The sequence below is a fragment of the Cibotium barometz genome, chromosome 36 (assembly GCF_041138505.1).
Source record: "Cibotium barometz isolate CiBa-2024 chromosome 36, ASM4113850v1, whole genome shotgun sequence".
Taxonomy (NCBI): Eukaryota; Viridiplantae; Streptophyta; class Polypodiopsida; order Cyatheales; family Cibotiaceae; genus Cibotium; species Cibotium barometz.
Genome location: NC_141081.1, coordinates 33,108,018 through 33,124,612, shown reverse-complemented (window position 1 = coordinate 33,124,612; position 16,595 = coordinate 33,108,018).

Genomic DNA, 16,595 nt, shown 5'->3' with positions numbered 1-16,595 from the left:
GGGATGAGATAAATACAAAGAATAAAAGAAAATACCCAAAAATGAGTAAATTCTTACATAAGATAAAGAGTTGACTGAGTACAAGGTTTATTAGTTAAAAACTATGAGATATTACTAAAAAAATGAGATATTTTAGAATAATGATGCATTTTTGACACCTTGGTAAGGAGAGGGGGACTCTTGAGGTAGGCGCCTAATTCACACATGTGGATGAGTTTTCAATTCAAAAAAACTGTGATATTTTTATCTCTCCTCTCTCTTGGATCAGGCCAAATAAAAAAGGGAGCCAAACTCATCCAAATCTTGTCCAAATTGAGTCAAATTGAACCTGGAAATTTCTAGAACCTAGTTGGACTTGGTTAGTGGCTTCCCTCACCTATAAATAGATCCTTAGTCTTTTGTTAAAAAATCTGTGAACTATACCATGCCAGTATTACATTAAAATAATGATATTTTCTATTATCCCTTAAAAGTCCTCTACTTTTGGAGAACCTGGAGCTTCTCTCTCTCTTCAACAATCCTTGGAGCTTTCTTCTCAACATACTAAACCAATTGATTGGTTAGGGGCCTCCTTCGATAAAGAAGTAAGCCAAATCTAGAGATAAGAAGTAATTTCATGGTTTTCATTAATATTCTCAATGATTTTACTTCTCAACCCTCTCAAGAGCTTGAGAAGTTTCTATTTAGTTGTTTTTAATACAAATCATGTTTTCTCTAAGAGTTTTAATGATTAATCACAAAAAAGTTAATCTTTATGCTTATTAGGATGCTTTTTATGTATATCTCTCTCTCCCAAAAGAACAGTCATTCCTATGACTGACTAATTCTTTAGCAAATGAATGCTTCTCATTGATAAATTCTTAATTCAAAATCAATGTCTAAGCTTGTTAAGCTAGAGGTTAAGAAAATAGCTTTTTATGCTTTTATGCTAATAAAATTATGATAAAATTATGATTTAAATTCATAAATTAGATTTAAGTTCAAAGATAGTTCTTCTATCATAATTGTATTACAAAGTCTTATTCTTTCTAGAAATATTTAAAATTATCAGTAATAGGAACGAAGCTATGGTAAAATTTCTAGAAATTAATACATAGCTCATTTTTATACATAATGTGAAAAGAGAACTTCCTGCCACTTCCTGCCATATTCTAGGATTGAATATCCTAGGCTAAAAGAATGATTTTCATCATATTCATGGAAAACTAATTTTTAGTGTTTATGCATAAATAAGTAATTACGAAAAGAGAAATTTTGGTAATTTTATTTTTATGCAAAAGAGGAATTCCCATGATAATGGAGATCCATGTAATTAAATGGAAAAAGAGAAACTTTTGGTATATTTAAATAATGGATATCTTTATTTAATTTAAAGAGAAATTTTAGATAAATGTATTTTATGCATGAGAAATTTTTAAATGATAAAAGAGGAATTCCCATGACATTTGAAATTCACTCATTTAAATGGTAAAAGTGAAATTCTTGGCACAATTGAAGTAATGGATATTTTTATTAAAGAAAAGATGAATTTTAGATAAATTTATTTTATGATAAAAGAGAAATTCCCATGACATTTGAAGTTCAATCAATTAAATGTAAAAAGATAAATTCCCATGATATTTGAGATCCAAGAAATTAAATGGTAAAAGAGAAATTTTTAGCATAATTCAAATTATGAGTATTTATCAAAAGTGAAATTTTGAGCATTATTAATTTTATTAAGAAATATGGGTAGAATTGATTTTTGTAAATCCCATGAATCTTTTACTCAAAAGAAGAATATTGAATATATTTCACTTGAGAAATTTGAGACAGAATATGAAAATATCCGTCGAGAAAAAGTACCTTTAACTAGGCCAAACAATTGACAGAAATTTAGACAAGTCCCATCGGTATCGAAAATAGAAAATGTTACTAAATGTGAATATATGTGCATGCGATGTGAATAAGATGTGATAAGATGTGATAAGATGTGGTGTGATGTAAATGAATGTGGATGGGATGTGAGGTGATGTAAATGGATGTGGATGTGAATGAAGAGATGAGAATGAGATGTGAGGATATGTGAAAGAGATGAGAATGAGATGTGAGGATATGTGAAAGGATGTGATGTGATGTAAATGGATGTGGTAAGATGTGGTGGTGTGATGTAAATGAATGTAGATGTGGATGTGATAACATGTGATGTGATGTAAATGGATATGGATGTGGATGTGAATGAAGAGATGAGAATGAGATGAGGATATGTAAAAGGATGTGATGTGATGTAAATGGATGTGGATATGGATGTGATAAAATGTGGTGTGATGTAAACGAATGTGGATGTGGATGTGATAAGATGTGATGTGATGTAAATGGATGTGGATGTGGATGTGATAAGATGTGATGTGATGTAAATGGATGTGGATGTGGATGTGAATGAAGAGATGAGAATGAGATGTGAGGATATGTGAAAGGATGTGATGTGATGTAAATGGATGTGGATGTGATGTAAATGGATGTGGATGTGATAAGATGTAAATGGATGTGGATGTGATAAGATGTGATGTGAGTTAAATAGATGTGGATGTGGATGTGGATGAGATGTGATGTGATGTAAAGGGATGTGGATGTGAATGTGATGAGACGTGGATGAAATGTGATGTGATGTGAATATATGTGGATGTGAATGTGAATAGATGTGAATGAGATGTGACGATATGTATGGGTGTGATGTGACATAAATGGATGAGAATAAGATGTGAAGTGATAGATGTGAATGTGAATGAATGGATGGATGTGGATAGACATGCATGTGAATGACTGGATGGATGTGGATGAATGCGATGAGATGTGTATGGATGTGATGAGATATGGATAGATATGGATGTGATGTAATGTGGATGGAATGAATGAGATATGATGTGGATAGATATGGATGTGATGTAATGTGGATGGAATGAATGAGATATGATGTGGATAGATGTGGATGTGATGTAATGTGGATGGAATGAATGAGATATGATTTGGATAGATGTGGACCTTATGTAATGTGGATGGAATGAATGAGATGTAATGTGGATGGAATGAATGAGATGTAATGTGGATAGGTGTGGACGTGATGTAATGTGGATAGAATGTATGTGATGGGATGGGGATGCAATGAATGTGATGGATGTGAATCAGGATGGGGATGCAATGGACGTGATGTAATGTGGATAGAATGTATGTGATGGGATGGGGATGCAATGAATGTGATGGATGTGAACGGATGCGATGAGATGATGTGAATGGATGTGATGTGATGTGAATCAGGATAGATGTGAATGGATGAGATGTAATGTGAATAGATGTGATGTGATGTGAATCGGGATAGATGTGAATGGATGAGATGTGATGTGAATGGATGTGATGTGATGTGAATCGGGATAGATGCGAATGAATGAGATGTAATGTGAAAGGATGTGATGTGAATCAGGATAGATGTGAATGGATGAGATGTGATATGAATGGATGAGATGTGATGTGAATGGATGTGATGTGGATCTGGATAGATGTGAATGGATGTGATGGATGAGATGTGATGTGAATGGATGTGATGTGATGTGATGTAGATATGGGTAGATGAGAATGGATGAGATGTGATGAAGATATGGGTAGATGAGAATGGATGAGATGTGATGAAGATAGATGTGGATAGATGTGAATGGATGAGATGTGATGTGAATGGATGTGATGTGATGTAGATATGGATAGATGTGAATGGATGTGATGTGATGTAGATATGGATAGATGAGAATGGATGAGATGTGATGAAGATAGATGTGGATAGATGTGATAGATGTGGATAGATGTGATGAGATGTAATATAATGTGATTGGATGAGAATGGATGAAGATAGATGTGGATAGATATGGATAGATGTGAATGGATGAGATGTGATGTGAATGGATGAGATGTGATGTGAATGGATGTGATGTGATGTAGATATGGATAGATGTGAATGGATGTGATGTGATGTAGATATGGATAGATGAGAATGGATGAGATGTGATGAAGATAGATGTGGATAGATGTGATGAGATGTAATATAATGTGATTGGATGAAGGACGATGGGAATACATATGATTGGATGTGGATTAAGCAATGTGAATTGATGTAGAAGAATGTGGAATAATGAGAAATGATGTGGAACAATGTGGAAAGATGAGAGTTCATTAGAAACTGTATTTATGACCTGTTTTTAAATGACTGTTTTATGTCAAGAATGCTGGGGAAGCATCTTGGTCACCTTGTAAATGGGGTCATGGACACCTAAGTGATAAAGTTGCAACAGCTGACGGAGAGTCAACAGAGGAGGTCTCGCGTAGTAAGGTCTCGGTCGAGGTCTTGACCAGCCTCGGTTTGATTTAAATGATGAGCTTCCGGTACGGTGGATGAGGGACCAAGGAAGTGGCATTTGAGTGAAGCGCTAGGTGACCTGCGAAGGATCCTAGAGGGTGCTAACCATACGGTGCTCGGGCTCTGGGTCGCCGAAGATACCCACGCGTGCGTCGAGGAAGAAAATGGAACAAGGAGTTAGAGTTGTTTTCTGAACTCGGGCATGGATCTGGTTGGTCCTCAACGGAGGAGTCCATGGATCTTTTATATGGATCTGTTGGTTGATCTTCTGCTGATCTTCAAAACGAAGAGTTCATTTGGATTTTTATGAGTGAATATATTTTCGGGTACTATGACCTAGGAACAACAGCTGTGCCCCTTAATGAGGAAAAAATCGTTGGTCTCTATGATCCAAGTGCAAGTCTCTTCCTTGATTTGACCATGAGATTTACGGGTTCGGTCGGATCAGTTTGGTTAGTGAAGACCAACATGCTTTCTGGGCGAGGGAAGTTTTTCCGGGTTTGGTTATGGAAGAACCTAGGGATTAGTCTGGTGTTTGGATATCCGTGGGTGAGGCCCCAACAAGTGAGAGGCTCTATCCTGCGCAAGAAGTGCTACTTTCGCTGCTAGCACCCCCGAATTTGTTGCGCGGAGGGGGCAGGGATCTTTCAATTTCTCACATTAAGAACACAGTCAATGATAATTTCTAACACAGTCATACCTTATTGCTTCGGATCTTCTAATGATAAGTTCTAACATCAAGAAAAAAAATTAACAAAGCTTTAAATACATCTCTTACCTTATTGTTTGGATTCTTTTCTTTAGCTCACCTGAGCCAGGCTTTAGGTTCTCAAAGTTCTTGAGCTTTCTCTTCCTTTGTCGTAGTTCAACGCTTGTTTCCTTTTGGCTAAACTGTTTCATAGTCTTGCAAGTTCAATATTATTTTCCTCCATTCTCAATTTTAGTGCCTTGCATTCTTTTATTGAACGAACAAGTTGAGCTGCTTGGTATTGAGAGTATTGCCTTTCACTATTTGCATAGGCAGCAATGGATTGACATTATCCTAGCAATCCATTAACTCCATCTCTTGTAAAACATAATAGAGTTGTGGGATTAGAGAAGGGAGGATGGGAATCGGTTCTAGGGTTGCAGGATTGATTGATCCATCACACTAAAGATCTATGTGTTGCAAAACAAACTCTCTCATGTTTGCCTTATCATTTGATACGAGCGTTGCAGATTGTTTTCTGCTCTTTTGAATGGGCTCATACTCACTATCAAGATCAATGTGGAGATGATATTTTCTCTTATTATCTACTTCGTTAAGCTCATTAGTAGAATGGTTGCTTACACTGTTGCTCTCCATGGACTACGTGTAAAGGTGAAGAGAGGGTGATAATATCTTGCTTATACTATCAAAGGCTTTATTAGAATTTCAATTCTAAGCACGAAATGCTTCATTAAAGAGTCCTATCTTGGTGTATAAGATTCGAAAATAATTACTTTATGACAAGCTGACAAGAATTATATTAAAATAAGGTTATATTAGGATTCGAATTTATGACAAGCTTGCAGCTATTCATAAATGCAAGAATAGAACAATCACATCTTAAAATTTAGTTGTTTTATATTTGTACATTTTTTCTAGAGAGAGAAAATAGGAATTCTTGAATTTCTTAGAAGGCCCTACAAATGATCTCCAAAATGTTCTAATGCTTTGGAACTGCCACCACCCACTAATTACAAAGGTGTGCAAAGATTTATGGGTCAAATTGGGTATTACCGCCGCTTTATAATCCTCTATGCTGAAATTACCAGGCCATTATATAAGCTACTGATTGTCTTTGAATGGACTGAAGAATTCCACGAAGCATATGATAGATTGAAGCAAGCACTGGCTAGTGCACCAATTCTTAGACCACCTAATTGGGACCTTATATTTCATGTGCATATCGATGCATCAAACTTTGCTATTGGATGCGATTGGCACAGCCTGGTGAGTTCAAATTGGACTACCTAGTTTGCTTTGCTAGTCACCAATTGAATGATGTAGAGGTGAACTACACTACCAAAAAGCGCGAAGAATTGGCCATGGTTCATGCAGTCAAGAAGTATCGACATTACTTATTGGCCAACAAATTTGTGTTCTTCATGGACCATCAGGCCTTATTATATTTAGTGAACAAGCTTTGCACCCACGGGAAGAACCATATGCTGGTTGCTATTATTATTAGCATTCGACTTCACGATTATGGTGAGAAAGGGGACACAGCATGTGTTCACCGATCATATGTCGCGAATTCCAAATGGGGAACCGGCCACCCACCACTGGTGTTGATAATGACCTCCCTGATGCTTGTTTGTTCAAACTGGACATGGTGCCCGAATGGAGTGAGGAAATATCCGATTATCTAGCCTAGGGTTTTCCACAAGAATGACCCTTGAATAAAGATAAAATGCGGTGGCTTGTTAAGCTTGCTACACCTTATCAATTAATTGCAGGAGAACTATACAAGCTAGATAAGGAAAATGTCCTAAGGATATGTGTGAGGGAAGATGAGTTCATCATGATATTGGATGAAGCACATTCAAGGATAGCCGGAGGACATTTTGCTGGAGAGATTATGGCTCGCAAGGTGATTCAAGCAGGACTATGGTGGCCTACGTTGTTCAAGGACACCATAGATTTTGTCAAAAGGTGCGAAGAATGTCAGCGATTTGCTATCCTGCAACAAAGGGACCGGATGCCACTTATCCTTGTTATTGTTGTAAGATAACCTTTCAAGAAATGGGGAATTGATTTTGTTGGACCTATTAGTCCAGTTGCACATCCATCACAAGCCTGATATGTGATCATGGCCACAGACTATTTCACAAAATGAGCAGAAGCCAGAGCCTCTAAGCGAGCTGATGCACAAACAACAGCCAAGTTCTTATATGAACAAATTATTTCGAGATTTGGTTGCCCATTAGAGTTAGTTAGTGATCGTGGTTCACATTTCATTAATGAGGTGATTGATCACTTACTTGTTGGATTGCTTGTAGTCCATTGGAAGTCATCACCTTATTATCCACAAGCTAATGGTCAAGAGGAGAGTACAAACAAGATTTTGTGTACTCTCTTGACAAAAACATTGGAAGAAAGTCAAACGGATTGGGAACATAAGCTAGCAGCAACCTTATGGGTATATCGAATATCATAAAAGGTAGCGATGGGATATACTCCCTTCCGTCTAGCTTATGGTGTTGAGGCAATAATGCTTATGAAATACTTAGATCCAAGCTTGAGAAGTGCAGTGCAAGAACGTTTGACGGAAAATGCATTAGTTGAAAGGCTAATCGATTTAGAGAAGCTTGATAAAACAAACTAATTGCATCACATGGACTTATGGTTGAAAAACTACGAAGAAAACATTAGTTTGACAATAAATTAAAACAAAAAGAACTGGAAATGGGGGACCTTGTCCTCATGTATGGTGTAGGAAGCACCAAAAAAAAAAGAAACTCAAGTACAGAGGTCTAGGACCCTTCTGAGTGTCCAAGATCACACCTCAAGGGTCAGTTAAAATTGAGACAATTGAGGGCATACAAATGGAGGGTTATGTCAATGGAAGAAAACTTAAAAAATATTTTGGACCACTGACCCAAGAGATGCTCTTTCAAGAACATCTTTTAAAACAATGGAAGGAGCTCGCAAAAGAAAACATCTAGCAATCTTAAGAAGAGGGTAATGCAAGGGAAGCCAAGGCCAAATAGATACTCTAGAAGAGAATAATGCATGTGAACATGGCTTCACTAACTCTCCTTGATGAAGATGAACTAAACATGCAACCGCACAACTCAGGGTGGGAATCTCTACGACTAAATGTTATGCAATGAGCATTGCATTGATAGATATGGGATCAAGTCATAACCTGATCTCATATGAGACATGGGTAGCTTTAGATAAACCGCACCTTGAAACCACCAATGCACAAGTATGCAGTGTGCACTTAATAACTATGAAAGCTAAGGGATTTCTAATTGTTAATGTGTCCATCAGAAATAATTCCTTGGTTGGAAAGGTGTTTGTCATGCCTGCAGGTTTCATGGAGGAGGAAATGATCTTGGGACGATCTTGGATTTGTGCTAGTAACTATAATATCCAATGGGAGAAGAGGACAACACTACTGAACGAGGGCAACACTGTCATTTCCATACCCTTATGGATCCCAATAAACACATGAAAGCAAGCCATGATTGAGGATATATAAACACAAAGCATGGTGATATTAGCTCATGTAGCAGAAAAGGCATCAATTCCAAAATCCCTACGCAAAAAGCAACCCAAGTCACAAGGTACACATCAGTGGGTGCCTAAGGGTCAACTTGGAAATCAGCTATACAAAGATGAGAAGGGCGTCAATGAGGAATCAAGAAGAAAGGTTCAAAGAGGAGACAAGGGACAGAAATGGTCTTCATAGAGGTAAGCTGGTGGTACTCGAAACAAAACAGCACTCCTCAAAGCCCTTGTAAGCAATGGGTTCAAAAGGACTTGCTAATGGCACAAGGTTATTACCAGGGCAATACGGGTGCCCAAACTTCACCTAGTGGTGGCCACTGTTGCAAATACCTCCAAATACAAAGAAAAGGGCAGTAAAGGCATTCGGAACCAACTCCAAACTAAAACAAATGCTAGGAGTGTACAAACACTAGTGTGGAGGAAGAAGCCAACCCAACAGGATGGGCTAAATATAACAAAACCAATACCTGTAATCACCTCGATCAAGGAGCTAGACAAGGACATTGAAAAAAAGAAAAAGAAGATGCAACAAGTAGACACCGATAGAAACCCCAATCCACAAGACTTAGTAGAAAAACTCTTCAGTTGGGTGGAGGGAAGAATCAAGCACTCTCACACGGAGTTAAAATTCCTGCAACAACACTTGCCTAGAAGTACCAAAGTACCACCTTGGTTCCCATGGAAATAAAAAGATGAAGGTATCCATTACTCAGAAATGGATACAAGTTAAAAATGGATATCATTCACTTTATCCAATATTTGAATGCATGGTTGAGTGTTTGAGCATGAAGAGAAATATAGGGTATCAATCTTGCATGCACTTGGTCCAAAGCAGTTCACATTGTGAACTAGTACAAAGCTGTTCATGCTGTGAACTGGTACAAAATAGTTCACGCCGTGAAACATTCTAAGTTGTTCATGCCATGAACTGATCCTAAAAGGTTCACGGCGTGAACTGGTCCAAAAGGGTTCACGGCGTGAACTGGTCCAAAAGGGTTCATACCGTGAAACGGTTACTTTTTCTTGACAAATTGTAGGAAGACACGTGGCATTCTTCATTAAGGTAGCCGCCCAATCCGATGGCTGTGCCATAAAATAAAAAATCCTTCCTTTTTTGTCATTTTGCATTCGTCTTTCATCGTGTGCGCAACACAACCATCGAGATTTTCTCTCATCGATTTCCTCCTTCCTCGAGTGCAAAATCGACATTTATGGGTTTGAGGCGAGAGCTTGTGCCTTGTTTTTTCATTTTCTTTCTTTTCATGTTTTGAAATCTTTTCTTCGTAAGCATAAAATTGCATGATTAGAAATCATTGATTGCCCCCTTGTCAACAATGTCATTCGTTATCATCGTTGCACAAACCCCACGCTCTATAACATCATCCATTCATGAAAACATGTTAATCAAACACGAAAATAACTTCACTAATTCAAGGTGCAAAAACCTGCAAGTTCATAACTCAATGCCAAAAACCTGCAATTTTACAGGTTTTTCCATTTCACGGAATTACCCTTCACGACCTGTAATTTCATGGAATTACCGCAATTCACGGAACTGACTCCATACCATGGGTTTCGAGCCCAAATACGTTGCACAAACAACACAATTTTTCCATCTTGATACCTAAGGGAAACATCATAAGAGGTCAATGAACTACTTCCTGAAGTCTCGGTGTTTGTCTCTGCATCATACAATGTTAGGCTACCAAGATTTGGAAGTATGTGGATTGCAGCTCCAACACTTGAAATCCGTCGCGTTGCATGGTTTTCCCTGGTACTGAGAAATGTGCATGCACTTGCATAGTAGCTGCAACCACAGCATCGTACCCAAGGATGTGTTACGAAAAGTCGCCATCTAGCTGAGAAAAAGTACAAGAGTTCTTAGTGTTGAAATAACAAATTAGCAGGAGCTAGAGAATCGACACGTGTTGGCCCCAAAGCTTGGCGCCCCTTTCGGTATTTCTTTATTCACATTCAATGGAAAGTATAACTGAGTACAACAAAGCCAGTCAGGGAAAGTAAACCCGCATGTCCAATCTGGCAGCCCTCAAGACCTCTTAGCATAGAGGATTCACATACAGATCTGTGTCCCACAAAAGCAACACACTGTGTTTTCCTCTCATCAACCAAGACAATTCAACAGGGCAGCCTTGAGCACACATCTGGCTGTTCCATGAACATGGAACAGCCTTGAGCACACATCTGGCTGTTCCATGAACATGGCTTCAAACTCAGCCTAAACACAAATTCACTGTCCAATCTCTGTTTCCACCCTTCAAACTGCTATACCCCTCCTCTCACAAAGGGCCAGAAGAAACAACTCTGTAGACATAAGCCAATGGAAAGAAAGAAAGAAAGATATGTTCAGAGTTTACCAACTGTTATGCACAGTTTTGCTCCGGATGATGCGCCGCTTGCAAAGAAAGATATGTTCAGAGTTTACCAATTGTTATGCGCAGTTTTGCTCTGGATGATGCGCCGCCTGCAGTTGTACAGGACTGAACTATCCCGCTTGTACCTGTTGGACAGGACTGCAGTACTCGCCTGTACCTGTCCGTACAGGTCTACATCTGTAGTCACCTGTAAGATGTACTGCTACCTGTACAATGTGCTGCCTGCACAGTACTCAACCTGCAGCCACATGTATGATGCGCCTGCACCTATCCATACAGGTCAATACCTGTAGCCACCGCCTGTACCCTAGTGATGCGCCACCTATACCAGCTATACAGAACGGAACTGTCCTGCATGTAACTGCTGGACAGGATTGTAGTACCCGCCTGTATACCTGTCCGTGTATAGGTCTGCGTGCCAGCAAGCTGGTCAAAATTTTTACAGCAACTGTACCTGTCGTACCTGTGTGTACTTGCAGCCCGTACACCAATCGTTTCTGCAGTTGCTGTACCTGTACAACTTCTCTCCACGTAGCCAGCCAACTTAAACTAGTCTCTCTCCACGCAGGAAACCAGCAGTACTCTCTATGCAGCCATCCGACTCCTCCTCTCCCCAAAACGCGAGTGAGAGAGAGAAAGAGAGAGAGAGAGAGAGAGAGATGGAAAGGAGGCGTGTACTTCCAAAAGTGGAGTAGCCCTCCTTCCATAAATATCTTAGGCCCCTTTTTAATGTTCATTAAAGTTTCTAAGGGCCACTTATGCCTAGGGGCCACCCAAGGTTAAAACATTATAAATATTAAATCCCTTGGTCCCCCTTCACACGTGGGGATGCCCACACATATTACTATTTGTCCGGGCACCCAAGTATGAATCATAAAATATTTATCTTGCTCACCAACCACCATGTTGTCACTCATGCTGTTCCACTTTCACAGGGTCATGACATACCTCCCTATTGAAAAATGGCAAGCGTCCTCGATTGCAATCTGGTGATACAGCAAAATATCCAAAGTGAAATGTACAATATGGCAAGATCAGTGTCCCAATCTCTCTAAGCCATGCATATGTAGCAACATTCACTGTAAACCAATTGGTGTAGTAGTAGTTCAAGTTGTATACCACTATGAACCAACAACCACAACATCCAATGTGATTAGTACACATATATCATAGAAGTCCCATAAACAGATGTACTATCAGCCATCTCAGTACGTTCGGGTGAGACAAAAAGCTACACCAAGCGACCTATAGATGTCATCTGAGCCTGTCTGTATCAAGGGAGTGGAGGTGCTACCCCCCTCTTGAGCATCACGCAATGCTCCAGACCCATGCTCTGCTGAACCTGAATGAGCCGTAACAAGTGTCAGCTCCAACTCAAAGGCATCGAGATAAAGCTACAAAACCTGAGGTGAATCTGTTAAGTCACCTTCCTCCATCCACTTCGCATCCATCGGTGAATAGTTCTTGAACTTCACAAGATAACGACGGGAAACTTTACCTCGTACCTTTCTTTCCTTATGTGCTAGTATCTGCTCTGGAATAAGAACTTCATCAAGTTCCTCAACTTCCGGCTGAGCCTCATCTGATACATCCTCAGGCACATCCCCATGGAAAGGTCTAAGTAGACTCACATGCATTGTGAATCCTCCAGTTATCTGGTAGCTTCAAGCGATAGGCCAAGTCACCAATCTTTTCCAATACTTGAAAAGGTCCATAATAGCGCATGCTCAACTTAGGGAATAAGCGCTCTTTACCCTTCATCTTCTTGAGCCTAGCTTTTTCAAATCGCAAAAGAACCCAATCACCCAATGCAAACTCTAATGCACGTCTGTGACAGTTTGCTGCTTTCTTTTGCTTTTGCTGAGTTTTCTAGAGTGCCAACTTAACTCTCCGATAAGCTTCATCCATGTTCTCCACATACTGATTAGCCTCAAAGGTCTTATCCTTTGTGTGCAAAATGGGTGGTACCTTCTTCCCTCCTTCCACAATCTCAAAAGGCGCCTTGCCCATCGAGGTATGGACGGTGTTGTTATAAGCAAACACCAAAGGAAGATACTTTTTCCATTGTTGCTTGTGCTCTGACACATAACACTTAAGAAGATCTAACACTGTAGAATTAGCCTCTTTCGATTGACCATTTGTTTGTGGATGAAACGAAGATGAAAACTTGAGAGTGGTACCCATGTTGTCAAACAACCCTCTCTAGAATAAGCTCGTCATCCGTGGATCACGGTCACTGATGATAGACGAAGGCAAACCATGATACTTGAACGCCATGAACAACTTCACCATATGATCAACTTTGATCGTCTTACGCACGGGAATGAAATGAGCCTGCATATGATAGTCCAAATGCCATCATTCCCCATTTGTGTCCGTGGAAGATCAAATATAAAATCCATGGCAATGCTCTCCCATGGTCTATCTGGAATAGGTAAAGGCTGAAGTAACCCTGGTGTCTTTTGACGGTCAAACTTCACCTTCTGACATACAATGCATTGCCTAACAAAAGCATCAACATCTCTTCTCAAGGTTGGCCAATAAAGAAAGTCTCAACTGCTTTTACTGTGGCGTCAATACCTCTATGACCTGCATACGGTGGAGCATGACTTTCAATCATAACCTTGAGTCGCAATTGCTTGGTAACACACAATCGACCATGCATCAACAAAAAACCATCTCTGAGAGTATAATGATCATGCCGCTGACCCTCAGACATCTGATCACATAGAGCCTTCCAAAATCCTCATCATGGGCATACTTCTCTTTCATCTCATCAAGCTCATGATGATAAGCAAGTGAAACTACTGCTGAGACTTGTGGCTTGCCTGACAAAGCATCTGCCATGCCTTCCACATGCACAATCTGGAAATGGAACATAGACAAAAAATTTGGCCCATCGCATATGCTTCTCAGAAAGTTTAGTTTGCGTGAGGAAATAACGCAAGGTCTGATGATTTGTCTGCACAGTGAAATCAGTCCCAAGCAAATAGTGTTTCCATGTAGAAAGAGCATGAATTACAGCCAACATCTCTTTCTCATAAACCTGCAAACGCTTCTCGGCATTCTGTAATATACGACTCTCATAGGCTATCACATGTCCTTCCTGCATGAGAACTGCCCCAATGCTGTTTTCACATGCATCACATTGGACAACAAAAGCCTTACGGAGATCCGGTAATACCAATACGAGGTCCGAAGTAAGCTTTTCCTTTAAGCTTTTTAAAGGCTGTAATTTCCTGATCAGCCCATCTAAACGGAGTTGCCTTCTTTGTTAAGGCATGAATGGGCGAAGCAATCTCAGCAAAATACCATATGTACCGCCTGTAATAGGAACACAATCCCAAAAAGCTGCGTACATCATGCACGGTCCTCAAATCTGGCCAATTAAGAATTGCTTCCACTTTCGAAGGATCCATACGGACTCCATGCTTAGACACAATATGCCCCAAGAAGTGTATCTCTTCCAAGAAGAACTCACTCTTCTTGCCATTAATGACCAGCCTATGCTTCCAGAGTTCTTTAAACACAATGGCCAAATGCTTCCTATGCTCCTCCTCAGTGTGTGAATGCACAATCATATCATCAAAGAATGTGCTTACAAATGCTCTATGAGGCCGGAAAATCCTGTCCATCATCCTATTAAATTTGACGGGTGCATTTGTCAAACCAAAGGGCATAACTAAGAACTCATATAACCCAAAAGTGGTCCGAAATGCTGTCTTGTGCACATCCTTGGGTCTAATACGTATCTGATGATATCCGCTTTTCAAGTCTGTCCGACTAAAGACTGTTGAGTCCTGTAAGCGGTCCGATATGTCATCAATCCTGGGAATAGGAAATCGATTCTTGATGGTATTCTTGTTTAGCGCCCTGTAATCTATACACATGTGCCAAGAACCATCTTTCTTTTGCACTAAGAGCACAGGTGAGCAAAAGGGTGATGAGCTAGGCTGGATCAACCCTTTATTCAACAACTCCTGTACCTGACTTATAATTTCTTCTTGTTGGGCTACACTAACACGGTACGGCGGTCTATTTGGTGGAGTACTTCCCGGAATTAGATCAATAGCATGATCTTCTGGCCTTTCCGGAGGAAGTTCTCCTGGCAATGACTCGAAAAAACAATCTTGGAACTCACATAAGAAATCAGTCCTGTCTTTATCTAGCATAGACAAATTAGATTTAGACTCATCATCTTTTGCATCCTTTACAAAAATCAAGTACGTGGAAAGATGCTTTTTCATTACTGATGAAATTACTGAGGCTGATACAATAGGAACAGATTTCCCTTTAAGTTTTACATCCAGAATATGTTCTTTCCCTCTATGAGTCAAAGTAATCTTCCTGTTGTATGTATCCACCACCGCATGTACTCTATGGCACCATGGCATACCCAACAAAACATCACATCCATCAAGTGGCATGATGAAGAACTCCTCACTGTCCACATAACCCTGCACATGAAGCCTGAGCTTCCCAATAATAGGAGTAACGGGTTCTACATACCTAGGACAAGCCATATTAGCCTCATACAAAGGCCCCATCTCCTCTGCACGAATCCCCAATCGGCCAGTCAAATTCGGTGAAATAAAGTTGGCTCTAGCACCTGTGTCAAAGAAAATCAAGTCATTTTGATCTCTCACTTTGCCCCATGCCCTGCACAACTCAGTCTCTTCACCACCTGACTGTTCCCCAACAAGATCAGGAACCAACCCTGCAGAAGGTTTTGGTTTCTTAGACTTGGGCTCCCCTTTAGTGTCAGAGTCCTTTTGGGACTTACGCTTGGGACAATTAAAAAACATATGTCCCTCCTCTGTACAGTAAAAACATTTTCGAGCATCCATCAAAGCCTGTCTCTCCTCAGGAGTTCTCTTGGGCATTGGTAACTTCTTATACCGCTTCTCTGTAGACCCTTTTGCATCACGCGAAGCATGCCCTGACTTTTTCAGATTTCTTGCTTGAGCTTTTACTTCCTTTAAACCCAGATGAGACCCCAGTGAGTAACACATTTGCTGTCATAGCATTCTCTATCATCTATGACATATTTGTTACTCGAGTCTTTATGCAATAGTCACGCACTTCCTTGGACAGCCCACAACAATACTTCTCCACCTGCTCAGACAAAGGCACTACACGATAAGAAGTAACTGGGAGTAAAGCTTCCCAAAACCTCTTATTATAATCCTCAAGATTTTCACATTTTGATGCATCCAACTTGTGCCATGCTGTCATTACATCCACCTCAAAAGGAGATGTGAGCCATACGGAAGAGAACACTTGCTTAAACTGTACCCAAGTAGATGGTGCTATGCCCTGTAAAAGAAGAGTGGACCACCACTGCAATGCATTGCCCTTGAGAAAAGTTGCAGCTTTTCTCACCTTAGAGGATTCCGTGTAATTACCACCAGAAAAAGCAGCGTCAAACTGCTGTAAAAAGGTAAGTGCCTTTAGCTTATCTTTGGCCCCACTGAACGTGTCAAATTTCACTGCAGCTCCCCCTTCCTTATAATCCTTCGCCTTACCCATAGGCGTTAGATTATCGTAAGGAAGTGGCTTC